Source organism: Leopardus geoffroyi, chromosome A1 (genome assembly GCF_018350155.1).
Source record: "Leopardus geoffroyi isolate Oge1 chromosome A1, O.geoffroyi_Oge1_pat1.0, whole genome shotgun sequence".
Classification (NCBI taxonomy): Eukaryota; Metazoa; Chordata; class Mammalia; order Carnivora; family Felidae; genus Leopardus; species Leopardus geoffroyi.
This window is the reverse complement of record NC_059326.1, coordinates 128583821-128611316: the sequence shown is the minus strand read 5'-3', so window position 1 is coordinate 128611316 and position 27496 is coordinate 128583821. Positions and strand designations below refer to the sequence as shown.

The 27496-nt window shown below is 40.3% G+C and overlaps 1 protein-coding gene across 1 annotated transcript in view; it reads left to right on the top strand.

Moving 5' to 3' along the window:
* The first annotated feature begins 7029 nt into the window (after positions 1-7029).
* Positions 7030-27496, top strand: part of ELOVL7 (ELOVL fatty acid elongase 7) — a 74696-nt gene continuing 54229 nt past the window's right edge. The window contains exon 1 of the mRNA XM_045494078.1: positions 7030-7133. The gene's annotated coding sequence lies outside the window, so the exon portion shown is untranslated. The remainder of the gene's footprint in view (positions 7134-27496) is intronic.

Here is a 27496-nt window from a genome sequence, read left to right as displayed (position 1 = left end):
TGCAAAAATAAGCAAATGACATGAAAAAGCAATTCAGAGAAGACATCTCAATGATTAAAAAATATGAAAAGATGTTTAGTATCACTAGTAAACCTGAAAATGTATATTAAACCAACATACCCACCAGACTGGCAAAAACGTAAGGTCTAACAAAATGGGATGGTGACAAGTATTTGGGAAAATGTGAATGATTCTATAATGTGGTGGGAGTGTGAATTAGCACCATTTAGGAAAGTAAGTCAGTCAGAGTTCTCAACTGCAAGCAAAAGAAACTAAATGGCTAATTTAGACAGAAAACGTGTTTGTTTATTGAAAAAATATTGAGAAGTTTACAGATTTCCACAAAAATTGTATGGTTTACTCATACAATAGAATACTATGTAGTAATTAAATGAATGAACAAGATCTATATGTATCAACAGGAATAAATCCTTGAAGAAAGTGATGACTAAAAAACACAGTTGCAGGAGAATATACAGTATGATACTATTTACATAAAATACAACCACATATAAAATTATAGTAAATGTTTAGAAATGTATGTAATAAAATTATAAATACATGCAGGAATGATACATAGCTACTTTAGCACATACTTTTGGGAAAAAGAAAGGGGTTAGGGTAGGTTTTTTTCTTTAAGTTTTTCTAGGTTTATTTATTTATGTTCACGGGGGGGGGGTTGCAGAAGAGAGGGAGAGGAGTGGGGCAGGGGGAGGGGGGGAGACTGGATCTCACAAACCTTGAGATCATGAGCCACCCAGGCACCTCTAGGGTAATTTTAACTGTAACATTTTAATCCTTTTTTAAAAAGCAAATTTGGGGCGCCTGGGTGGTTCACTTGGTTAAGTGTCCAACTCTTGATTTCGGCTCAGGTCATGATCCCAGCATTGTGGGATGGAGCCCTGGCTTGGGCTCTGCACCAAGCATGGAGCCTGTTTGAGATTCTCTCTCTCTCTCTCTCTCTCTCTCTCTCTCTCTCTCTCTCTCTCTCCCCCTCTGCCTCTCTCTCCCATTTGTGCTCTTTCTCTTTCTCAAAATAAATAAAATGAAAAAAGTTTTTAAGGCAAATTTGGAAAATATTAATATTGGCATAGTGAACAGCGTCAGTTTTACCCAGATCCTCTTTGATCCCTTAGTGACCTCAATAAATCAGTTATACACAACTTTCGGTCTTGGGTCTGCCTCTGGGGAACCTGCTAAGACCATCTATGAATACAAGCTCCTAAATCCTCCAAATATGTCCATAACTCTACCCTCCCTTTGTTACTTATGGGTGAATGTGTATGTTCAGATCTAAGGTCAAATTCTCTACCTGCATACCAAATCCCAGCCCTCTCACATATTCAAGGACATCACTGCAAGAGTTGTCTTCTTTCTAGTTTTACCAGGTTTGCCTTCTTTACTAAAATTTTCCAATGAATACAAACATACTGTAAATGCCACTATCTTTAATGACAACAACCAACAAAAATTCTCTAGATCTAATTCCACTTCCTGCCATTACTCCATGTCTTTGCTCCTTTATACCACAAAAATCTTTGATAAAATTGTCTAAATTTGTTATCTCCAATTTCTCTCTTCCCACTTACTCTTGAAACTCATTCAATTCAGATTTTCATTCCTTCCATTCCTCCAAACGTGTTCTTGTCATGGTCACCAATGATTTTCACCTTGCTAAATCAACAGTCAATTTCTGGTCTTCAGTTCACAGCATTGGACACAGTTGATCACTTCCTCCATATTGAAACACTTTCTTCTTTGTTATAATACAAATTTGCATTGTTGTTTAGCAACTACTCATTTTCTTCATCCTTCTACTGTGGGGATTCCTTTTTAAAGTTTCGGTCAGAGGACATGACACTTTATGTGGAAAACCCAAAACATTCCACCAAAAAACTGCTAGAACTGATATATGAATTCCACAAATCATAGGACATAAAATCAATGTACAGAAATCTATGACATTTCTATACACCAATAATGAAGCTACTGAAAGAGAAATCAAGGAATGGATCCCATTTACAATTGCACCAAAAACTAAAATACATAGCAATAAACTAAACGAAAGAGGTGAAAAATCTATACACTGAAAACTATAGAAAACTTATGAAAGAAATTGAAGAAGACACCAAAAAAATGGAAAAATATTCCATGCTCATAATTGCAAGAACAAATACTATTAAAATGTCAATACTACCAAAGCAATCTACATATTCAATGCAATCGCTATCAAAATAACACCAGCATTCTTCACAGAGCTAAAACAAACAATCCTAAAATTTGTATGGAACCATAAAAGACCCTGAATAGCCAAAGCAATCCTGAAACAGAAAACCAAGGCTGGAGGCATCACACTCCCAGACTTCAAGATGTACTATGAAGCTGTAATCATCAAGACAGGATGCTACTGGTACAGAAACAGGCACTCAGGTCAATGGAACAGAATAGGAACCCAGAAGTGGACCCACAAACGTATGGCCAACTAATCTTTGACAAAGCAGAAAAGAATATCCAATGGAAAAAAGACAGTCTCTTCAGCAAATGGTGTTGGGAAAACTGGACAGCGACATGTAGAAGAATGAACCTGGACCACTGTCTTACACCATATGCAAAAATAAACTCAAAATGGATTAAAGACCTCAATGTAAGACAGGAAGCCATCAAAATCCTCGAGGAGAAAACAGCCAACAACCTCTTTAACCTCAGCCGCTGCAACTTTTTACTCAACATGTCTTTGGAGGCAAGGGAAACAAAAGCAAAAAGTGAATTATCATAAAGATAAAAGGTTCTGCATGGCAAAGGAAACAATCAATAAAACTAAAAGGCAACTGGTGGAATGGGAGAAGTTATTTGCAAATGACATTTCAGATAAAGGGTTAGTTTCCAAAATCTATAAAGAACTTAACAAAACTACACCCAAAAAACAAATAATCCAGTGAAGAAATGGGCAAACAGGTGCCTAACAAACACATGGAAAAAAAAATGCTCAACATCACTCATCATCAGGAAATGCAAATCAAACCACAATGAGATACCGCCTCACACCTGTCAGAATGGCTAATATTAACAACTCAGGCAAAAGAGATGTTGGCAAGGATGTGGAGAAAGAGGAACCCTTTTGCACCGCTGGTGGGAATGCAAACTGGTGCAGCCACTCTGGAAAACAGTTTGGAGTTTCCTCAAAAAATTAAAACTAGAACTACCCTATGACCCACCAATTGCACTACTAGGTATTTATCCAAAGGATACAGGTGCGCTGTTTTAAAAGGACACATGCACCCCAATGTTTATAGCAGCACTATCGACAATAGCCCAAGTATGGAAAGAGCCCAAATGTCCATTGATGGATGAATGGATAAAGAAGAGATACACACCACATCTTCTTTATCCATTCATCAGTCCATGTGTATATATGTGTGTGTGTGTGTGTGTGTGTGTGTGTGTGTGTGTGTGTAGGAATGTTACTCAGCAATCAAAAAGAATGAAAGCTTGCCATTTGCAACAACATGGATGGAACTAGAGTGTACTATGCTAAGCAAAATTAGTAAGTCTGAGAAAGACAGCTATCATATGACTTCACTTATATGGGGGAATTTAAGGGACAAAACAGGCGAACATAAGGGAGGCGAAGCAAAAATAATATAAAAACAGGGAGGGGCACGAACCATAAGACACTCTTACAGACAACAAACTGAAGGTTTCTGGAGGGGTTGTTGGTGGGGAATGGGCTAACTTGGTAAGGGGCATTAAGGAAGACACTTGTTGGGATGAGCACTGGGTGCTATATGTAGGGGATGAACCACTGGATTCTATTCCCGAAATCATTATTGCACTATATGCTAACTAACTTGGATGTAAAATTAAAGAAATAATTAAAAATAAATAAATAAATAAATAAATAAATAAATAAATAAATAGCTGAACAAATTGAAAAGTCAACGACTCTTTTTAGATCTGTAAAAGAAATGGAGTCACATGGCAAACTGCTGCCCCTAAAATTGGAGAGACAGGCAGGTACAATCACAATCACAACTTATCAGAGCAGACAAGCCACAGACTGGCAGAAAATGTTTGCAAAAACATATCTTAAAAAAGACTGTTACCCGAAACATAAAAAGAACTTTTAAAACTCAACAAAAAGAAAATAATCTGTTTAAAAGTTGGACGAATACTTTAATAAGTACCCCACTGAAGAAGATATACAGATGGCAAATAAGCATATGAAAAATGTTCCATGCCATATGTCATCAAAAAGAAGTAAAAATTAAAAGAGCAATGAGATACTATCACACACTTATTAGAATGGCCAGAATCCAGAAGACTGACAACACCAAATGTTGATGATGCTATGGAGTAACAGGAACTCTCATTCATTGCTGGTGAGAATGCAAAATGACACTTTGAAAGACAGTTTGATAGTTTTTTACAAAACCGAACATACTCTTACCAGAAATCGTGCTCCTTGGTATTTACCGAAAGGAGTTGATACTAATGTTCACACAAAACCTTGCACATGGATGTGTATAGAAGCTTTATTCATAATTGCTAAAACTTGGAAGTAACCAAGATATCCTTCGATGAGTGAATGGGTAAATAAACTGTGGCATATCCAGATGGATTATTATTCTGTTCTAAAGAAAAAAAGAGCTATCAAGTCATGAAAAGACATGAGAGGAAATTTAAATACACCTTATTAAGTGAAAGAAGCCAACCTGAAAGGCTACCTACTGTATGATTCCAACTATATGGCATTCTGGAAAAGGCAAAATTATGGGGAATAGTAAAAAGATCAGTGGTTGTCAGTGGTTAAAGAGAAGGCAAGGATGAATAGGTGGAGCACAAAGATTTTTAGAGCAGTGAAACTACTCCATATGATTCTATATTGTGGATACATGTCCTTATACATTTGTACAAACCCATAGAATATACATACTGAAAGTAAACACAAATGTAAACTATGAACTTTAGGTACTAACATCTGTCAGTGTAAGCTCATCAACTGTAACAAATGTATCCCTCTTGAGGGGATATGGGAGAGGCTATGAATGAGTGGGGACAGGAGGCGGGTGGGAAATCTCTACCTTCTGCTCAATTTTGCTCAATACTGCTGTGACATAAAAGTGCTCTAAAAAAATAAAATAAAATAAAATTTCAGTCAGGGGATGTCACTTCTTTACTAAAAAATGCTTCCCTTAACTCTTTGACCTCATTTATTACTAATGTCCTCACTAATCCCATTTCAACCACTCTGGCCTCCTTCCTATTCTGTGAACATGAATATCTCAGGTATCCTCATGCCTCAGGGCCTTTAGCCTTGCTGTTCAACTGACTAGAATGCTGTTACCAAGGTAAACATACAGGCTTGTCACCTCACCTCCTTAAAATTTTGGCTCAAATGCCTCCTTCCATTGAAGCCTTCCCTAACTGCTTTATCTTCAAATCCCCTCCTCTTTCCCTCTTAATTTTTCTTCATCACAGTTATCATAACATGAACACTACATATTTTATTTATCATCTACAGTCTCCAATTAGAATGAATGTACATTCTACAAGAAGAGAGGATATTTTTCCGTGTGTTATCCTGTGTGTTGAATCTTCAGGGCGTGGGATATAGCAGTACTCAATAAACATTTGTTAAATGAAAGAATCTGTTTGACATTCTACATATTTGAAGTTTCATAAATACATACAGATATTTAGAGATAGACTAGAAAGATAGACTCAAAGGGAAATACAATTAAGCAACTGTCTCCAATTCACAAAGGAATTTTACAAATCTACTAAACTATATTTATTCATGTTTTTATTATGAAAGCAGAGTTTTTCTACAAAAAGGGAGAAATCTTCAGTTCCCTTGACTTCAACATTCTCAAGCTCAGCTTGAGCTTTCATGTGTTTTGCGTTCCTTTCAACGGTTACTATGTGGGTTCTCAACATTTTACATAAAACATTCAAAACCTCTTGTTCAATGCAAGATTAGGGTTAGTCATGGAAGGCAAACTTGCTATGCAAGGAAAATATGCTTCTGGCCCACTGAATGTTCTCCCTACCCAATATACCTGGTGGTCTGTATCCTTTGTCGATTCAATTCTTGAAACTTACAGCACAAACAGACCAGCTTGGCTCAGGACTGCAACCTGTCAGGCTGTTTCAGGTTTCTAGAAGACAACTCAATTCCGGTTCATGGTTTTGCCTAACTTCTTCCCACTCCTATTTTGCCTCCCAGCTACCGATGCCCCGATCCCAAAACTCAACAAAGGTTAAGAAGACCGTAACTAGACACAAGGCCAGACAAGTTAAAAAATAATTGAACGTGCATACACACGCCCTGCATTCTCCTCATCTCACTCCCCAAGCCCACAGTGGCGGATAAGGAGAAACCAGTTTGCTAGACTTTGTTCTTTGCAGTGACTAATCAGGAAAAAATTAATTTAGATTTTATATTTGCTCCCCACTGCTCTAAAAACCCCCTCCACTCCCCAATATTTGCAGCAATTTTTGCCAGTTTCTTACTAAGCAGGGATGGAGTTGACCCAAATTGGGATTCTCGCCGTGGTGGCCTCCATTTTAAATAGGAGTTGACCCTCCCAATAGCTTTTTCAGGAGCGGGGATTCCTTCTTTTCTCCCTCTCTCCACTCCAGCCTGACCGGTACCAGGTTTCCTCTTCTCACATTTTTCTACAACTCATTCCTGAGTCATGCATGACGACAACTTTCACACTATTTATGTCACGCCTCGAGATGACCTCAAGGGATGGCATCGGTGCTCAAAAAGAAACATAACAGTCCAAAGGCCAGAACCCGTAGTCCAAAGTGGCCCGCGGGGCTCCGAGGGTCTGGGCGCTGAGGCGGGCGGAGGCGGGACGCTCGTTCCCGGATGGCGGCTGGCTCCTCCTTCCCGCCCCTCGCGGGTACCTGGCGGCGGCGGGCGGGCGGGGGCGGTGCTGCGCGGCGTCACGCGGCGGGGTGGGAGAGCGGGCAGGTGACATCCCGGCGGCCTCCTCCCCTTTTCCAGCTCTGTCGGCGGCCGGAGCAGCAGGGGCCGCTGTGAGGAGCTCTGCGCTCGCGCCGCAGCCCGCCGCCGCCCTCTGCTCCCGCGCTCGCCCTGCCGCTTCGGCTCCGCTCTCCGTGGGGTGAGTGCCAGACTCCCAGCCCCTGCGCTGGGACCAAACTTTTCCTGGGTGTGGAGAAGAGATGGGGGAAGGGAGAGAGACCCCGCCGGCAGGAGTCCGGAGCAGCCGGATGGAGGAACCTGGGCGCAGCGCGCGGCGGCGGGATCCGGGTGCGGGAAACCCGGGAGCGTGGCCAGGCCCTCCCCGGGCTGTGTGCAGGCGCTTCGGAAGTTCTCGAAGCGCGGCCTGTGGGCGCAGAGAGAGAAGGCCCTTCCCGCGGGAGGGCGGGGCCGCCGTGCTCACCTGCGCGCTCCCTGGGAGCCCCCCGCCGCCCCGGCATCCCAGAGGGCCGGTGCTCCCGGGCCGCCCCAGGGCTCTGAGCCTCCCTGAGCGCTCCCTGCGGGCGGGGACCCTGGTGCTCCGGGCGGGAGGGCAAAGGTGCTCGCCCCTGGGACTGGAGGGACCTCCTCGACCTTGGCCACCGAGGTCACTTTCCCAGCTCCGGGCTCTGACCTCCCTAGCCGCAGCACCCCCCCCCCCCCATTACCGGAATTCCCGAGCCCCTTTCTTACTGCTTCCTTCCCGTCTGGGGCGCTTTTGTGTCCTTGAGGTCGGAATGAACTTGGGGGGGGGCGTGCTGCTCTCGCAGCGGGGAGCTGCCTCTTTGGCTCTCTGAGCTGCGCGGTGTCCCAGCGACTGCTGCTGGTTGAGGAGGGTGATGACTACTGAGCCATAGAACAGGTCGTGCGGGAGATGGAGATGGGAAAGCCTGTTGTTTCATCTTCCAGGGTATCGTTGGTTGGGAAATTGCCCGCCCCCCTCCCCGCCCCCCATCAGCCAACGCTGATTCAAAGTTACCGGATGCCGAGCGAGCGCTGCTTCGAGCTCCTGGGGAACCGGGACAGGAAGGGTCCGGTCTTACCCCTGTCCACCTCCCTGTGTGGTAGGAGAAACAAGTCCCACTCCCACTCAAGAATAGTTTTGGCGAGCCAAACCTTTCCCCTCTTGCTGAGCTATCCCCTCAGAAAGCATTTTCACTTAACACTATGCTCACAGGTTACTTTTTGTTTCACAGCTCGATTTTTTTGTTTAACCGCCGTGGAAGAATCATCCATACTTTGTGATTGCCTTTGCCTTCTTACTGCTCACTTGCTTATTAATTCCCTTACTTTGTACTTCCTGCTCCTACTGCTGGCCAGAAATTGTTGTCCCTGAGGTCGCGGAGGACTAGAAAAAAATCTTTTCCCCTCAACGGCAGACATTTATCGAGTGTTTCTGTGCCAGGCACTGTTCTGAAAACTTTCATTAACTCTTAATCCTCACCACAATCCTGTGAGGTAAAATTATTATGTTATCTCACTTTATGGATGAGGGAATGAATACTTGGTATCTTGCTCAAATACTCTCAAGTAGCAGGAGAGGACTCCAACTCAGGGGCTCAGGACCAGCACTGGGGCCCTTAACCACTGTGCATACTGCCTCGCCTAGAATTCCTTTCTTCCTCCTTATTTCCTGAAGTCCTGAGCTCCTTGAAGCATCACTGATCAGGTTTCTCAGTCTCACATTCCCTCTTGCATGACTTTGGACTAGTTTAGGTTCTTTTTTATTTTATTTATCATTATTATCATTATTTTTTTAGAGATTTCACAGAACCTTGTTACTTTAGTTATCGCCTCTAGTTAGCTGCCTTAAGATTCTGTGCTTTCCATGTATCTTACTCAGTTTTAGAGTAGCATCGGTCAGTTTATATTGTAATATTCCTTGTGGACTTGCCCTGTTTTGCCTCAAAGCATTTATAGTTAACATCGTTTATGTCACGGGCCCCATCATTATCCTAGTCACTCAGGTGCAAAATTCAGCAGTCCTGTCTCATATCACCTCTCTCCCAATCATGATGTATCTCTTCAACTTTTACAATGTCTCTTCCTTCTAGCTTTCATCGAACCTTACCCCCTCCCCAGCCCTTCTTTCCTAGTCTCCTCCTTCACAACCTCTGAACACTCATTCATCACTTATCATATGTCACTTTCTCCAGTTGGGTATCTTCTCTTATAAATGTTCCACATCCACAAAAAATATTGTAAGCAGCTTTGGACATTAAATATTCAGGCCTTACAATTAGTAGTTACTTGCTAAATGTTTGCCACATATGATGCAATGTGAATTACGGTAGCACACAGGTGGGCTAGGTTTTACAGGGTGTAAAGAAGCTTACATTGGTAGACATGGAGGAGCTGGCAAGCATCCTGGAGGGGGAGGAAAGCTTCTGGTGACTTAGTTGCTGCAGCTAGGAGGAACCCAGTTATCCTGAGTAAGCACTACAGTTAGAAGTGTGGAAGTAGGACCATATCCGCAGAGAATGATGAATCCTATTCTTAGCAAAACAAGACAGGAACCAACCACAGTAAATTACAAAAAAAAAAAAAAAGAAGTCATCTTTATTGTAAAATATAACACATACCTAAAAATGCATAAAACATAAATGAGATTACCACAGTAGACATATTTAGCAGTAGAATGACTGTCTTATTCTGGTAGGAGATATGATGGTAGTGGGATGAGACTGCAGACATGCCTAATAGGAACCTGTTCCCAAAACTTCTGTATAAGGTAATGTGAGCCTGGACTAGTCCCAAGAGGAACTGTTTGGAAAGAGTTGGCTGTGCCTACATAGGTTTGAAGTGAGAAGACAAAACCAAGAAGGTACCTAAATGGTAAGAAAAGGGAACCAATGAGAGTTTTGAGCCACTGAGCATAATTCTACCAAAATGGATATTTTGTGATTTTTGCCTTTGTTTCTCTCCATTTTTTCTATGCATGTTTTCCTATATCATAGTACATGTAGAATTTTAGTATTCTTTGTTTTTAATGTAATACCTAGTAAGCATTTTTCATCTTATCCGATTTCCCAAATTCCTATTGTTTGTGTCATATTCTGGCAACTGTAATGTGATTTCATAAATTAATCCTCTATTGTTGAGCAGGTGCACTAAACAACACTTATAAATCTAAGTTGTAGCAATACTTACTTTGGCAGATATGTCACTTTATAAACTGGAGTTTGTTTGTTTATGTCAGACATCGGAATGTATGTAAAAGAAAACCCATGTCCTCAGATAATTTGTAGTTGAATGGAAGAAATAGGACTTTCCCAAGTATATTAACTGGTTATTCTTCTTGGTGTCCTATGTGTGCAAACATCAGTTTTAGGATATGTTAGAATGTTGTTTACCAAACAAGTAACTTTGGAGACTCTGTATTAGTGTATTAAATTGAGAACTAACCTTGAATTTCAGTACAACACGTCATAGAGCATGCAAAGAAGCATGCCATGAATACATTTTGAGAGCGGACTGTATCTCACATGTGTTTCTGAGATACTCATCCAATTTGGACCACTCACAAGTTATGAAAAAGTTGAAAACTAATGCAAATTTGGCACTTTATAAGACTGGTCTTCTAAAAAAAGTTGAGATTTCTAATTATTCCTAATTTACTTAAGTATATTAAAAGCGCATATGTTATTACATTGGGAAGTAAAACTATTCATTTAGTTAATGATAGAAGTAGCCACACCATCATAAATATTTCTAAACAGGCTATTATTCAGATGCACTAAGTTACTGTATAACGTATGACATAAGTCTGCCAGGTGAAATGCAGATTTTCATCTCTCTTGAGAAGCAGCCTCACAGCCCTCAAACAACAGCTACCTACCTTCTTTGTCCTCTCTAATACAAGGTAATAGAGATAAATCTGGCCCAAAGTAGGGAGTTTCAGAAGTTGTGTGTTCAGTAAACATTTAAATGAGCGTCCGTTTTGTGTCAGGCAAGGTGATCAGCAGAATGCTAAAGCCAGGCCAGGTCTGTGAGGTGCAGAGAGGCAAACAGTTCCAGTACAGTGTGAAAAACTGTGAGAAGCACAGAGTGTTGGGGAAGTCACATGGAGGAAGGCAGACAAAATCATGCTCCTGAGCTAAAAGAAGGAAGAGTGTAAGGGCAGCAGAGAAATGAGATGAAGGCAGGAAATCACATTCAGGCTGAGAGAATGCAGATGCTGTGCTGAAATTGGAAATACTATAAAACAACTGCAGAGGAGTGTATGAGGTGAGGTGAGGTTGCTAAGAGCCTTGTTGGACCTGAAGGATTTGGAGTTTATCCTAAAATCAGTGGGGAGCCATTGAAAATGTTCAAGGAAGTGAGGGACCTGTTCACATTTGAATTTTAAAAGCATCCCTCTAGCATTTGCAACTTCACCTTTCTGAAAGCTCTCCTCCTCCCCCTGTTGGAGGCTTTATCTCTCTTCTCTACCTGATTGCTATCTCGTAGCTCATTTCTCTTTGGAAAGGACAGCCACCAACATTGTTTCCGCTTGATATCTTGCTTATGTTCTGTTTGCATAACAATTTTGGAACAGAAAGTAAGCTTTCATCGGTGTCCTTGTGCTGCATGTTTATAAAATACCCAGTCTTGCAGTTCAGTTTTAAATCTTTTATTGACAGTTACGAGATGAAACGTTTTGGCATCTTTTAGGTATCAGTAATAGTTGCAGCAAAGCACTTTTCATGCATTTGCTCATGAATCCTCTGAAGCTGGCAAGATCTGCACCATAATTCTCACAGTATACATGAGTGCAGGAGAGTGAAGAAAGGTACTCAGTATTCACTGTTGGAAGTATGCAGCCAGGATTTGAACCCAAGTAAAATTACAATGTTTAGCTTCTTCCCACTTTGCATATTGACTCTGTGGATTGCTATTTTAGAGGGTACATGAGACAGTAGAGTTCTGATATCATATGGTACTTTGGTGAGGGCATAAGTGCAATCACAAAGAAAAACCTGATTTAGACTTTCTGGGTCAGTGGTAGAAGAGAAAACTAGAAAAAGAGGGTTGACCAGTAGCTCCTCATTTAAATACAGCCTGTCCTCCTTCCTGTCCCAGCTTTCTGGGTTTTGTCTTAATAACACCTTTGTGATTTTTTTGTTTATTATAATCAAATGACAGAACAGGGACAGTGAAGGCTGCTCATATTTATTATTATTATATTATTATTATTTTATTTTTAGAGAGAGTGTGGACATAAACAGGGAAGAGGGGCAGAGAAAGAGAGAGAATCTTAAGCAGGCTCCATGCTCAGCATTGAGGCTGATGTGGGGCTTGATCCCATGACACTGGGATCATGACCTGAGCCAAAAGCAAGAGTCAGACATTCAACTGACTGAACCACCCAGGAGCCCCTAAAGGGTGCTCATATTTAAGGATGACTTAACCCTAGGTCTGTCCAAGGGCTTCTCTGCCCAATCCCCTTCTTGCTTGTCTTTTTCTTGCCTTCTCTCGGCAGGTAGTGCTGTGTTGGATTCTGTGGGTTAAAAAGATTTGTATCTCAGAAACAAATAAACAAACTAATGCTGATCTCACATTTTAATCCCTCTGATGTTTTTCATTCAGTTATCTAGAAGGCACATGCTTATACCTTCAGTCTCTGAAATTCTAACAGGTGTGTCTTTAACTTGAAGCAAGGTGGGAGGCAGAAGTAACATTCCTAGGAAACCAGAGTCCAGATACTGATTATTCAGTAGCTTAGGGTGAGTTCCTGAGTAAATGTAGAGTGGAAGTTGAAAAATAAAGCTGCAGAAACTACTAATCATTGTTTAAAGGGAGGGGAAAAAAATGTCTAGTAGATATATTTAACATTAAGTATAGCTAATATTTCTTTAAAAATACTAGGTTGAACATAGGCACTTGCCATTGCTCCAGGTAAAAGAGTTAGATGTTGGCAATTGCATATAGTTTATCCTAATACAAAGATAATCCTCTTAACATCTAACCATTTGAGCCAATCAGCCAAGCCTACACTCTTCATTTTCCCAGAAAGTAGGTTGAGTGCAGCGTGTTCATTTCTACAACTGCTGGGTTACTGGCTCAACAGTATTTATCATAAGCCTGTTGGTGGCAGTTACACGTGTTATTATGATTAGATCATTTAAATATCAGTAATAGTCGTGTAAATCTATGAAACATGAGTGCAAAAGAAGAGTATTGGTTTCTGTGAAAGGAATGTTGAATTGTTTAAAAAAAAATTTTTTTTTAATGTTTATTTTAGAGAGAGAGAGACAGAGTGTGAGCAGAGGGAGGGGCAGAGAGAGGGAGACACAGAATCTGAAGCGGGCTTCAGGCTCGGAGGTGTCGGCACAGAGCCTGATGTGGAGCTTGAACTCACGAACTGTAAGATCATGACCTGAGCTGAAGTTGGAGGCTTAATAGACTGAGCCACCCAGGTGCCCGGGAATATTGAATTCTTTAGAAAGAGTCCATAAAAGTGAGAGACTAAAAAAGTGGGCAGAAAAACTATTAAAAAATTGGAGAGAAAATTATGAAAATTTGGAAGAAAATATCCTGACCTTGCTTTACAAGTTTGTTTTGTTGTTTTGTCTTTGTTTTTTAGTTCTCAATCTACTTAGGAAATTAAAACTAGAAATTGTAGAAAATAAATTCTGAGTGTAGTTAATGTAAGAAAAATATTGGGGAGGAATTCTTCAAGGAAAATCTTGGAATTACTTTGGGAAATTGGGGAATTAATGCATATTTTTATGTGTTAAGGTAAAGTAAATATGGTGTGTATATAATTTTTTGATTCTTGAAACAACTTTTTTTTATTAACTAACCAGAACCAGTCAAAACTGCTGATGCTGTTAGTCTAACTGTAATAGTTTATGCTGTAGGATAGTGAGTAGTCAGAAGTTTTGCCTCTGTAGATGTTCTGTGGGCCTACTACATTACCAAAGTAAAACTTTGCCATTGGGAGTGTAAAAAGCAGGGCACATATAGATTTTTTTCTTTGCTTACCATATTATGCTAATGGCATATAACTCATACTATTTTGAGTTAGGCTTTTAGCAACCCTATAGCATTTAAGTTTGTATTAGTAATGTGAACCAATATATAGAACCTAGAGCTGATTTCCACCTCCCTTAAGTGACTGCCATAAAAATTGAAAGCAAAAACTGGAAAAAAAGAAAAAAACCATAGCCATAGTATAGGATTAGCTAGTTTGTTAAACTTAATAAATTTCATAGTGCTGCTAATCTGAAAGTTGGATTAGGTGAGGTGTAACTTATTCTAGATTCAAATACCAGTTATGGCAGTATAGTAATTATTTTCTTCTGAAGTATTACAAGTTAGTGAAAAAAGACCAAACTTAAATGCAAAAAAATAAAAGTATGGCATTTATTGACTATTTGGTATATGCCAGGCATTGTAAAACATTTTCTATATGCCTTATCTCATGTAATCTGCACAGCAGCCCTACCAGGAAGGTCATTTTGTTCTCATTTTCTAGACTAGGAGACTCATGCCATATCAGAGTTATGCAATGTGTCCAGAGTCATGTGGTTAGTAACAGAACTGGGAATCCAATCCCGTTTAGTCTGAACTCTAGCACTCATATGCCTCTGCTCTTACCACTTCATAAGGTAGTACTTTTCATCTGAATTTCTAATATAGGGGTTTTGTTGTTTTGTGGTTTTGGTAAGCCCTTTATTGGAGGGGTGATTCTAGACATGATCAACAGAGAGAGGGGGAGGAGGTAGCTAGGATAGGATGTGTTGGTCAAGATGCTGCTCCTGCCACTGTGGGCAGCTGGGCTTCCCTCAGGGCAGGATACACCTCAGAGTTGTCTTGGCACCTATGGGGAGGAGGTGGAACCTTTATTGGCACATGAGCATGGCGATAATTTCTTAATGACATGTTGAAGTGTTTTAACCTGGAAAGGACCTTAGAGATCTTTTAGGCTTCCTCTTTGATAGATGAGGAAACTGGGGCCCATTGAAGCCAAGTTGTTTCGCCAAGGCCACTAGCTGATTTATCATCCTGGAAGTGGAAACACCTTCTCCTGATCAGAGTCCAGGTGCTTTTATAGCTTAGTAATTATTTTTCTTTGTTAACCCTAACTCTGATTGGCAATTGCGTATAGTTTATCCTAATACAAAGACAATCCTCATGACATCTAACCTTTTGAGCCAATCAGCTGAGTCTACACTCTTTATTTCCCCAGAAAGCAGGCTGCCTTTACTACTGAATTTTGAAGTTCTTAAGTTGCTCCACCCCATCTTTGTCTGCAAGTAACAACACTGATTATTCCCTACACTTTACTGTAGAATATGAACAGGGCCAGTATTATGTTCCCCCTGTGTTACATGAGGGAGACCTGAAACTCAAACAATATAATGTTGTCCTCAGGCCTGTGTATGTTAAAACCTGACCCTGAACTATGACTGAAAATGTAAAAGAAGAAAAATACATTATCTTAGCAAAGATGACTAAACCTTCCTGGCCAAGCCCTGTTGTCTTATCTAACAATCCCTTCCTGTCCTCATTCTCTTTCCTTAGCCCAAGTCCACGCCCTTTAGGTGGCTGCCTGACAGTCTCAGGGAAGTAGGCATCTGTGGGGCTGGGTAGGGGTGGAATGAGTTGTGCCCATTGCTTTGCTGGGCACCCCCTGAAAAATCTGCCAAGTCCCAACCTTTGGCCTTTCATCAGCAGACAGAGGAAGGGCTGTTGTTAGTCATCTTCTTATTAACAGGCAAGCATGGACTACAGCAGCTGCTGTTCCTCCTCCTCCTGCCTCTTTGCTTTTATATGTCATGAAAAACTTTTCGCATGCATCATCTCAGTCCTTACTGCAACCCTGTGTGATGTGGGCTTTTAACTGAATTTTAGAAACCAGAAATCTGAGGCTCTGAGAAATTCAAGTGATTTTTGCCAAGGTCACTTGGGTGGCAAGTGGTAAACCTGGATCTGGAATACAGATAATCTAACTATACATCCTGCCACTTGCTGTATTTGGCCTTCGAGTCTATTTTCTCGTGTTTAGAAAATAGCATGGAAGAGAGCAGATAATATGCTTAGGAAATAGGACAGTTGCAAAGTTTGCATGAGATAATGTATAATTTACATTCCACTTTTTTCCAAAAAAGATTTGAAATTTTCACAATAAGTACCTGAAGACCCAAGCCTGCAAGGGGAAAATGGAGGTAATGTAGTTGTGATAAACAGAACACTAAATTTTAACTGTTAGCTGGGAGCTCATATTGAAAAAATAAGAAAATGTTTCCACGACTCTAATGGTTTAGTTTTTTTGAAACAATAAAACAAAAATGTTGTAAGGTAATATTTTTCCCAGAAATGAATTGTAGAAGGCATTTATCACATTGGTGTTATAAAGAGGATCTTGAATAACTCCATTTATAATACTTGCAATAACAGTTTTGCTAAAGATGCAAAGATATTTTTTACATTAGTACTGGCTCTTGATAACTCATTTATTATGGATGTTAATGAAGGTAAACTGTTCGAAAGTATTTCTTCAAAGTCTTGAGGGCTGGATTAATAAGGTCTAGATTCTCATAGTGATAGACAATAGCAACTCACACAAGGTAGAGCAGGGCCTCTTAGCCTGCTGGTCCATGGATGGAATTCAGAAGGTCCATAACTCTCCCAAACATCAAACTTGTTTGTGCATATGTAATCTTCAGGAACATGACCCATAGCACTATAGTCTCACAGGATAAAAGCTACTGATTTAGGAAAGACATGAAGTAATACATGTAAAATGCTTGTTAAAATTTAACTGTGTGCATGGAAAAGTATTAGCCTTTAATGTTAATGTTGGAATTAAGCATATAATGTTGGCATGAACCAACTGTGTAGACTTTATCCGTGTTACAAGGATGCAATTAGTACAGACTGAAAAAAGATATCATCTCCTGCATGTATGGTAGTTTTCATTTCTCTTGTCCTAGTTCTCTAGGAAAAAAATGCTTCTATTTATTTATGAATTGAATGTTACCTATTTGCTTGGGCTAGACACTGGAGACGTAAAAATCTAGAAGTCATTTCCTTTCCTCACTTCTGTCTTTATCATGCCCACATCCAAATTAGCAGCAATTGTGTCAGCTATGTGCACAAAATGTATCCTCAATCTATCTACTTCAATAAACTCCTAATCCTACTGCCTCACTACAATCAATTTTTTACCAGGCAACCAAGTTAATTTTTAAAAACATAAGTCAGATCATGTCACTGCTTTGCTTAAAAGCCTCTGATGAGAGTTTTCAGTTTTGCAAGATGTGGAATTCTAGAGGTAGTTGGTGGCTGTGGTTGCAGAACAATAGGAATGTACTAAATACTGCTGACCAATACGCCTAAAAAAGGCTAGGATGGTAAAGCTTCTGTTATGTGTATTTTACCATAATTTTAAAAAAGGAAAAGAAATAGTTTACTGCAACAACAACAAATAAGCCTCTGATGGTTTCCCTAGATGGACCTAGAATAAAACCCCTACTCTTTAATTTAGGCCTCAAGACCTTATGTATCCACTTCCCCAAGGCATCCAGCATCTCTCTCCTCCTTGTGCTCTGCTTTCTGTTCCTCTGACTTAAACTAAGTTTGTTCCTGCCTCTAGGCCTTTGCCTTTGTTGTCCCCTCCAGGACCACTTTCCCTTCATATCTACTCAGGTGTTCTAGATCTTTCTAACTACCCTTGTACTGTTAACAGCCCTCTGTCCTCAGTGACCCTGTCATATCACTCTGTTTTGTTTCGTTTTCTTCAGAACTTTTGTCACTCTTTGTCTTATTTATGTTTGTGTCTGTCTTTGTTTACTTGTGTGTCTTCCCATACAAGTTAACTACATGAGAATAGAGATCTTGGTGTATCTTTGGTGTGGAGAAGTGTGCTTGGCACATAGTAGGTGCTCAAATATTTATTGAGTAAATGAATGGAGACATGAGCCCTTCCTCCAGTGACCTTGTAGTTTCTGATACTGACTCTCAGTCTGAGTTATAGAACTGTGAGCAAGGTCTTTGAGAGCCTCTCAGCTAGGTCTCACATAGAGAATGGGCAGCTAGTTCTGCACCAAATAAAGTGATGTGCGGATGGAAGATAAGAGAATGATGTCGGGGGCAGAAAAGTCAAAACCACATAAACTGTTTTCTCTCATTCAAGGATAAAGAGAAACTTTCCCTCTCTTCTATCTCCATCTTCACCTAAAAAACAAAACCAAAAACCAACACCAGCAAAAGAGGAGAAAACAAAACAAAAATACAGCTATGTATCAGTATCCAGGCAAGAACCCTACCCAAGCCAAGCTTAAAATGCAAATTGTGTACAATATTGTATATCACATTCCCAGAAATGCCCAGTTCCTCTGGACCATTTGCTCTTAGAGTGTCCATTATGAGCACTCAGTTGTAGGAGTCAATAAGATGGTCTTGCCAAAATGAGTCCATAATCTTACCAGTCTATCATTCCAGAATTATCTTCTTTAGGATGCACTTCCCAAGTGGCCATAAAAATGTTGCCTTGCCATCTTACTGTCAAACTACAGGATATTTTATAGATAAGTGGAGTTTCATGTTCATGTTTTTCATTCATATTTTTCATGGTAAACATAGACTGTAGAGATTTATGATATAGACAGATTTTCAGTGCCCGATGTGAAAAATAATACTTTCATATAATCAGAAAAATCAGATTATTTTCTGACTATGAAAAAGTGTATGCAGATTTTAGAAGTTGGGAAATGAAACAAAAACTTGTAACAGAAAACCCATCACCTGTAATACCACCAAGCAGAAATTATTCTTGCGAACATTTTAATAAATTGCTTTGCGGCTTCTTAAAGGCCATTTTTAAAATGTAGTTGAAGTTTTTCTTGAGGAAAAAAGGTGAGAACTGTTTAGATGAAGAACAAGAATCATCTAGCATACTTTTAATAAAAACCTTTACAAGCATTTGCAACATGGAAATTTTATTTCTTCCTTTAAAAAAAACCTCATCTATAAAAGGAGAGAACAATATAATGAACTGGATGTACACATCACCCAGGCTCATGGCTAATCTTACTTCATTTGTGAATATTTCAGTTTATCTTCAAAAGGTAAGAACTTAACAATGACTACAGTACAATTATCACACCATTGTAATAAAATAAACAATTGTTATCCTCTTAAAGGTGCAAAACTTTTAAAGAAAAGGCAAAATCTTGAGTGTCTCTGAATAATTTATTCCTGTTTCAGTTATTGCGAAGGTGTGTCAGAATTCAGGGAACAGCAAGAAAATCGTCTTGACTAAGAGAGAGTAGTTGATCAGGAATCAGAGTATGAGGGGAGAGTAAAGGGTAAATGAGGTCCAGTTAAACAAGTCCATAAGTACGAATTACAGCTTGGTTCAACACGATATTATAAATTACTGGAGGGTTCTGAAAAGAGAAAAGACCTGGTCACAGTGCTTTGAGCTGGGCAGTTCAGGTCGCTGGCTTGTGACACTGTCAGATGTGAAATAGAAGTTGGCCCGGCAAGCAGGACAGAGCCTAGATGGGCATGTGCCTGTATGAATGGAAAGGACTGAGAAGGGCAGAGGAATGAAGGAAAAGCTGAGAAGAAGGTCTGGATGAGCGAAAGATAGAGGGCAAGGTTTGAAGCCTGGAAGCATGGGTGGATTGTGGTGCCAAAACTTGTCTTGGAGAAACTGGGTTGGGAAATGCTTTGTTTGAGATTCTGGACATTTCTTTATTTCTCTTCATTGGTAATCATTGCAGGTGAGGTGAACAAACTACATGCTTATTTACTTTGAGGCTTTTGACCAAGGTGGCCTCTTCTAGGTAATTACTTTATGAAGGGCAGTTAGAATTTGTACTTGTGAAATATTTCAAAGATCAGGTGGTTAAAACTCATAATGGTAGATAAAGCCGGAAGAACTAGAATTTCTCCCTTGCCTCTCTCCTCCCCCACCTGAAGGAGATTCCATGGAAATTATTTAAGTATCTTGTGTATAACTAATTAGAGAGAAAAGTCTTTCTTTGTTTACCTAGAAATATGTTTGTAAATATCCACCAAGACCACTATTATAGGAAAGTCATTGTTTTAATCTTGTATTATCTGTAATTTCTGTTTGCTGATGCTGAGCTATTGTTCGAAAAGGTCGTAAATAGAGAGGCCCACACCAAGACAAGATTGAACTAAGCTATATTTTTCTATCCAGATAAATAGTGGGGGGAAATGTTCGTGTAAGTTGTTGCTTCCAGAATCTTTCATATCAAAATTATTTAACTTAAACATTAAGTAATGGTATTTAGCAACACTATTCTTTACTACAAATATATTTTACATATATTTTGCATTAAATCAATATGTCTACTAGCCTAGAAATGTAACTTCATTTTCCTTGGGAAAACCTTTTCTTTGATTAAAATAACCAAATTATAGATTTCATTTTCTTTTTTCCCAACGTTTATTTATTTTTGGGACAGAGAGAGACAGAGCATGAACGGGGGAGGGGCAGAGAGAGAGGAAGACACAGAATCGGAAACAGGCTCCAGGCTCTGAGCCATCAGCCCAGAGCCTGACGCGGGGCTCGAACTCACGGACCGCGAGATGGCGACCTGGCTGAAGTCGGACGCTTAACCGACTGCGCCACCCAGGCGCCCCTAGATTTCATTTTCAATTGGAAATAATCTTTTGCAGACCCAGGATAAATACAAATCCTGTCCTAAATCTGTGTTAGTTTTTAATTTGTTAAACAAGACTGAGACCTTAATAATAATCATTTTCTTAGAATTGAGTGAAGAAGGTCACGTAAATACAGGAACAGTATGCTAACCCAGAAGGCATTTATCAGGAAGTTTTGATCCTAAAATGCTATTGAAACCCGTAAGAAAGCAGAGCAATCATACCTGAGCAGAGAAAACAGTGTCCTGAAGTCCATTGAGTAAACTTCTGTTTGATCTTTAGAGAGAGCCTCTGATGTTTAATCATATTCTTTTTCACATTATTTTACATAGTCCAACATTATTAGTTATTTTATTTCCCCTCCCATAACAGATTAGGGACAGTAAATTAGAATAAGTAGGATCTTACAGCAATGGGAATGCTGGTGACAAGCCAAGTGTGATGGCTAACAAGGGAGGGGACAGGAAATCTATTAAAAGCAGATGCAGGTATTTGAAATGCCTGGAAGTTTGGAACTTTTTACTGTAGGCAAAGGTCATACCTTCAGCCCCAGTAGTCACAGAGGGTACTGTTGTGATACCCCTGCTCTCAGTAATATCCTTGAATTATCCAGGAAAGTTCAGTATATAAGATGATTGAAATCTTTCAAAAAATGTTTTACTTTTTTTTTTCCACAAGTACTTTTTAAAGTGGTTGCACCTAGGGTTTAGCCTTTCTGTTATATAAAATATATACTTCTGTGGAACACTCATTCCAGTGGGTAAGGCTGCATAAATGAATTGTACCCATAAATAGAAAGTGAGGATGAATTAATTTAATCTTACTATTAGTTACTTTTCTTATCCACAATTTTCTTTGAGGGCCACTTATTTTTCTTCCTCTTATGGGCCTATCTGTATATTTTATGGATGTGTATTATTATATATTTTATAATACTATCCCTGTGTTCAAATATATAATGGAAAAGACTAGTATGATTATTGTGTTCTCTAGGATTCATCAATCCACATGACCTACCCACCCACCTCTGGATACCATCTCCCTCCACTTTTGGGGCTCCTGTCATATTTGTCTTCCCACCCGGGCTGAATCTGTTATTGCAAATTCTGGTTTGTCTCAAAGGCAAGGTATTTGAGACCAGTTGATTCCCACTCTTCCTCTCTTTCTTGTAATTATTGCTTACTGCTTAAAAGAGAAACCCCTTACTGGGTATTATAGCCTTTCTATTGTTTCCTACTGTCAACCACACTTTCATCTCTGTCTTTTATCTTTTAAATTGTGTTCCATCATGTTCACAAATGCTTTTCTATCCTCAGTCCCATCACCTTCCAAACATGACTGAATGTGGCTCATTCCTCCCACCCCTTTCTGTACACTACTTATGAGAAGGTTCATCCATTCATCCACTGAACAGTATTTGAGTGTCTGCCACATCTCAGGTACTGTTTTGGTGCTAGAGAGGCAGCAATGCACAAAATGGATAAAGATCCCTGCCTTTGAAGAACTTATATTCTAGGGTGTTATGGAGGGTGTGGGGAATGATACAGAAAGCAAATAAATATAGAATATTGGTGAAATATATAAAAATAATGTTAAAAAAGTGCTGTGGAGAAAAATAAAGCAATAAAGATAGTTTAGATGTGTTAGTGCGGTGCTGAAGGTGACATTTTAGCAGAGAGCTGAAGGAAGTGAAGCCACAGCCATGGCAGATTATCTTCAGGAAGAGAATTCCAGGGACGCCTGGGTGGCTCAGGCGGTTGAGCGTCCAACTTTGGTTCAGGTCACCATCTCATGATTTGTGAGTTGGATCCCCGCATCGGGCTCCCTGCTTTTAGCACACAGCCTGCTTTGGATCCTCTCTCCCTCTCTCTCTCTGTACCTCCCCCACTTACGCTCTCTCTCTCTCAAAAATAAAAATAAACATTAAAAAAACATTAGAGAGAGAGAGAGAGAGAGAATTCCAGGTGGTGGGGATAACGGTTTCAAATGCTTTGAGGCAAGAGCATTCTTGATGTGTGCAAGGAATGCTAAGGAGCCACACCCAATGTGGCTAAAGCTAAGAGAAGTGGGAAGGAGGAAAAGTTAGAGAGGTAGTCAGGGCCCAGATTATGGAGGGCCTTATAGCCCATTGTAAGAATTTGGACTTTTACTGGCATGAGGTAGAAAGACATTGCCATGTTTTAGGCAGAGAAGTGATATGAGTTGGGTATTTTTTATTTTGTTTTTTTCTCCAATGTGAAGAATACATTGACCGAGGACAAAGGTGAAATCAGGAAGATCAGTTAGGAGGCTATTGCAGTAAATCAGATAAGAATGACAGTGGTTTGGGCCACTACTGGAGTGAAAAGTGGTTGGATTCTAGAATATATTTAGAACATAGAGTTGTCAGGATCTGCCGACGGGTTTGATGTAGAGCTGAGAGAAATGGAGGCTTTCTATCATATTGAAAGGTACATGTCTAAGGTGGACTGGCCAGAATTCCCCTGTCTTCTCCTTGCCACGTTTGAATGAAACTGTTACTTTTCCACTTCCATGATAAAATAAAACAAAACTCTCCTTTTCTGAATGTCTCCCTCTCAGGCTTTGTGCTCTCTGCCTTTGCTAAGGCGCTTTGTTCATAGTTTTCCTCTTCAGTTCTACAATGCATTGTGGACTTTGGCATCTGATTAGTCCACTTTTCTATCCCCACACCTACTCTTGCTCTGGGAAGCTGCAAAATCCTTTTTGATGCCAGTGTGTGAGTATGTCACAGTTCCTTGTCTGACCCAACTGTGATAACCTCTTCAACACTGTTACCACCTGCTTCCATCACCATTCTCTGAGTCTTATCACATGAACACGTGGTGAGAAGAAATTACTATCCCGTCTTCCAACTGCATTGTCACTCTCTTCAGCTCTTTTTATTTTTTCAATATGAAATTTACTGTCAAGTTGGTTTCCATACAACACCCATTGCTCAGCCCAACAGGTGCCCTCCTCAATGCCCATCACCCACTTTCCCCTCCCTCCCACCCCCCATCAACCCTCAGTTTATTCTCAGTTTTTAGGAGTCTCTTATGGTTTGCCTCCCTCCCTTTTTTTCCCTTCCCCTCCTCCATTGTCTCTTAATTTCCTCTTCAGGTCTTTTACACCACCCTCTCTTCACACTCAGAAGGACCTTAGTTTTTCCTCAGTTTGTCAGCAATATACTTGTTTCACTTTCATTTGTATCTGGCAAAGCACCAACTTCAAATTAAATCTCCAGTGGTCCTCCGCACATATACTCAGGTAGCTGAACAGTATTGCAGAAAATTGGGTGAAGTGGTGACTCTGCCAATTCATGATTTCCAGTCTCAGCTTCACTCAGACCAACATTATTTAATCCTTCCACTCAGTGACTCTCAACCTTGACTGCATAACAGAATCCTTTGGGAACTTTAAAAAAAGCCAATGCCTTGGCTGCCAAGGCTTATGATATGGAAATTTTGGAGTGGAACTCAAACATCAGTATTTCTTTTTCTTTTTTATTTTTTTAATGTTTATTTATTTTTGAGAGACAGAGACAGACAGACCACGAGCAGGGGAGGGGCAGAGAGAGAGAGGGAGACACAGAATCAAAAGTAGACTCGAGGCTCTGAGCTGTCAGCACAGAGTCCGACGTAGAACTGTGAGTTCATGACTGGAGGCGAAGTCAGATTATTAACTGACTGAGCCACCCAGGTGCCCCACCAATTATCAGTATTTCTTAATGTTCAGGTGATTCCATTGTGCAACTACGATTGAGAAGAGCTGCTTGAGATTTGCCCTTGAAGGATTTTCATTTTTCCATTCCTCTCAAAAGGTATCCTGATCTTCCCATACTCTCCAAAACTATTCCACCAAACCCTATTTTATAAATTCTTGGCCTCACCTCCTACTTTGCTAGAAAAATTGAAGCTTTTGTTGCTGAATCTCTTTTAATTTTTTGGCCCCATTTAGTCAAGTTAACATTTAATTAGGTCCTAGTTTGTGCCAGGCATTATGCTAGACATTGAGTATAGAGTGGTGAACAGGACAAATACAGCCCATACCTTCCTGGAGTTTACAGTTTAGTGCTGCGTACAGATAAATTAGGCAGTTACAGGACATGGTAAATGCTATGGTGAGGCAATAAGGTATTATTGGAACTCATAGGTATGGCCCTAATCCAGACGCAGGCCCTGAGAAAGACTTTCTTCTGTCTTACTAAACTCCTCAACATCTTGCCCTCCTTTTTCTTTCCCCTTCTTGGAGAATGAGGTGGCACCCTGCTCCATTAGAGGAAGAGCACCATCTCATATCTGTCTCCATTCTCTCCATTTCTCCTCCAGACCTTCATTGGTTGTTCTTCCTTGTTTCTCTCTGTTGTTTCTTCCTCTCACTCTAAACATACTTAAGGTTTTACCAAAATGATACAGCTGGATTTTATATCTTCTCGTCTCTTTTTTTTTTTTTTTTTTAAACAGGCCTCTTGAGAGTGGCCTATCCAGTGTCTTCTGTTACTCACCAGCTTTCGTATTTTGGTTTCTGCCTCATCAGTCAGCTTTATCGTAAAGTCACAGGGGCTTCCAGTTTGACTTCAGTTGGTGGAGACCATTCAGCTCTGTCACACTGGACCTCTCTATGCATATGGCTATTTGTCACCGTTTCTTCTTGAGAATTTTCTCCACATTTCTTTCTGTGATTCTGCATGTACTAATTTCTTGTGATGTCTTCTTCCTTGTAAGATTCCTTCCCTCAGCCTACCACTTATAAAGGATGGTATTCTCCATTGGTTTGTCTTTATACCACTGTTTTTTTTCATTCATCCATTACTGTGGTTTTAATCACCGTCTAGATGTGAAACCTTTCAGAATCTGTATCTTCCACCTTGAAATTTCTCCCAAATGCCTTTTGGGCATCTCTACCTGAATATTCCATAGGTTTGTCACATTGAAATTTACCAATCCTTTGCCCTTTAAACCTGTTCCTCTTTCTGTGCTCCTAATCTCACCTGGTGTTGCAACCATAGACGTTTGTCACTTAAACCAAACCAGAAACTTTAGTCATGTTACCTTGTCCCTTAATCCTGTGTAGTTAATCACTTAACCCTTCCTGTGTTGCCTCATAAATATTTCTTGACTTCATGTCTACGACACTGCACATCACCCAACTATCTTTACCCTTGTTGAAGCCTTTAAGCATTTCTCATTGGGATGATTGTAATTAAATCCTAGTTGGTGTCCCTACACTTATGCTCACCCTCTTACATTCATCATTTATACAGCTAGGCCACTATACTGGTTTGAAACCCATCAGGGGCTCCCTCTGCCTATAGGTGAGGCTAGGACACTGCAGTAAGTGGTTGCTTTTGGGATAAGCTGTAGGGGACCAGGGTGGTAAGACATTGGCAGAACTGCCTGGTTGAGTTCCCTTACATAATTATGCTTCTGCATAATATTTCACTTTTGAAAGTTTTCTTTTGCCTATGCAACATCTTTTCTCACTATTCCTCATCAGCACTTCTTTCTCAGTGCATTTTCCCATTCTGGTACCTCAAAGTGCTCAATTCCTCCCCATACTAAAAGCAACTTAGGTATCATGTCTTTCAGGAGGTCTTCTTATCATTCATGTCTTTATTTGTTCACTGATGTTTATCAGACATCTGCATTTTTAGGCAGCCAATAGCATATCAGAAGGTGAGAGATGAGAACATGCCTGAGTGCATTAGAGCAGTGCTTTTCCTACTGTCTGTGGTGGTGGACCAATTGGGTTTTTTGTTTTTTTCACTCTCTCATGAACCAATAAGTGGTCTTGTTGCATGTGATTAAAATGCAATCTGTACCACATGTGACTCACCGCACAAACTCAACAACACCCAAACTGGTCTACATCTTGTTTAACCAGTGTCACATACTTGCATGTCACAGCAATGTCCAATTGTCATAAAAAATTTTAAACGCTTATACTTGATTTCTGAACTTAGCTTGATCCAGACAGGTAATACACCATTTGTTCATTAGCACCAGTCCACAGGCTACCTTTGAGTAGCATTGCTCTTGAGGGTTGCTGTAGATGTCATGGTGGAAGAGGGGACAGCTTACAACAAGGGTACAGAAGAGACTAGACACTTTCCCTGAATGGTTGAGCTATAAGGGAGGAGAGATCCTATTAGAGGAGGGCAAAATCTTAAAAAATGAGATCTGCTTACCAGCTAGATGAACATGGCTTTTTAGCCATGAGGAAAAATTGGGGCATAGAGAGAGGGCAGCTGGAGCAGCCTGGTTGTGGTAAGTCTAGAGTAGTAGGCACATAGTGCAAAGAGGCTGCTATAAGGTAAGAGATGAGACTGGAGTGAGGGGTTGATTTGGCTACTTCAGCAAATACTTTCGAAGGATCTTCGTAGAAGATCCTTCCTAGGCCCTGGGGTTGGAAGCCAAGGAGAGACTTTTTGCCATAGTAGGGCTTAAAAAGGTTGCTAAGGATAACCAAGGAGTTAGACTGATACTTGCAACGCATCTCGAAGGATTTTTGAGCTGGCACACAGTATGATCAATTTAATCCTTAGAGGGTTGGCTCATGTGGATAGTGGGAAATGGATGACTACTGAATCAGGAGAGTTAGTTGGGAGGTAAGTGATCCAGGTAAGATATGATAAGTATCAGGAAGGTGCATTCAGGGGTTGAAGGAAGTAGTTGGGGTGAGGAAAAGAGACAGGACTTTTATGGGAAATATTATTAGGATGGTATATATCACAGATCTTGAGGGGTCAGTGGAGTTTAGGATGGCTTGCAATTTCTGACTTGTTATGAAGTTGATAGTATAATTCATTGGGGAAGGGCTTTTTGGATGGTGAAGGGATTACAGAAGTGGTAAGTAAACTGTCTGAGGCCAGTTAGAGGC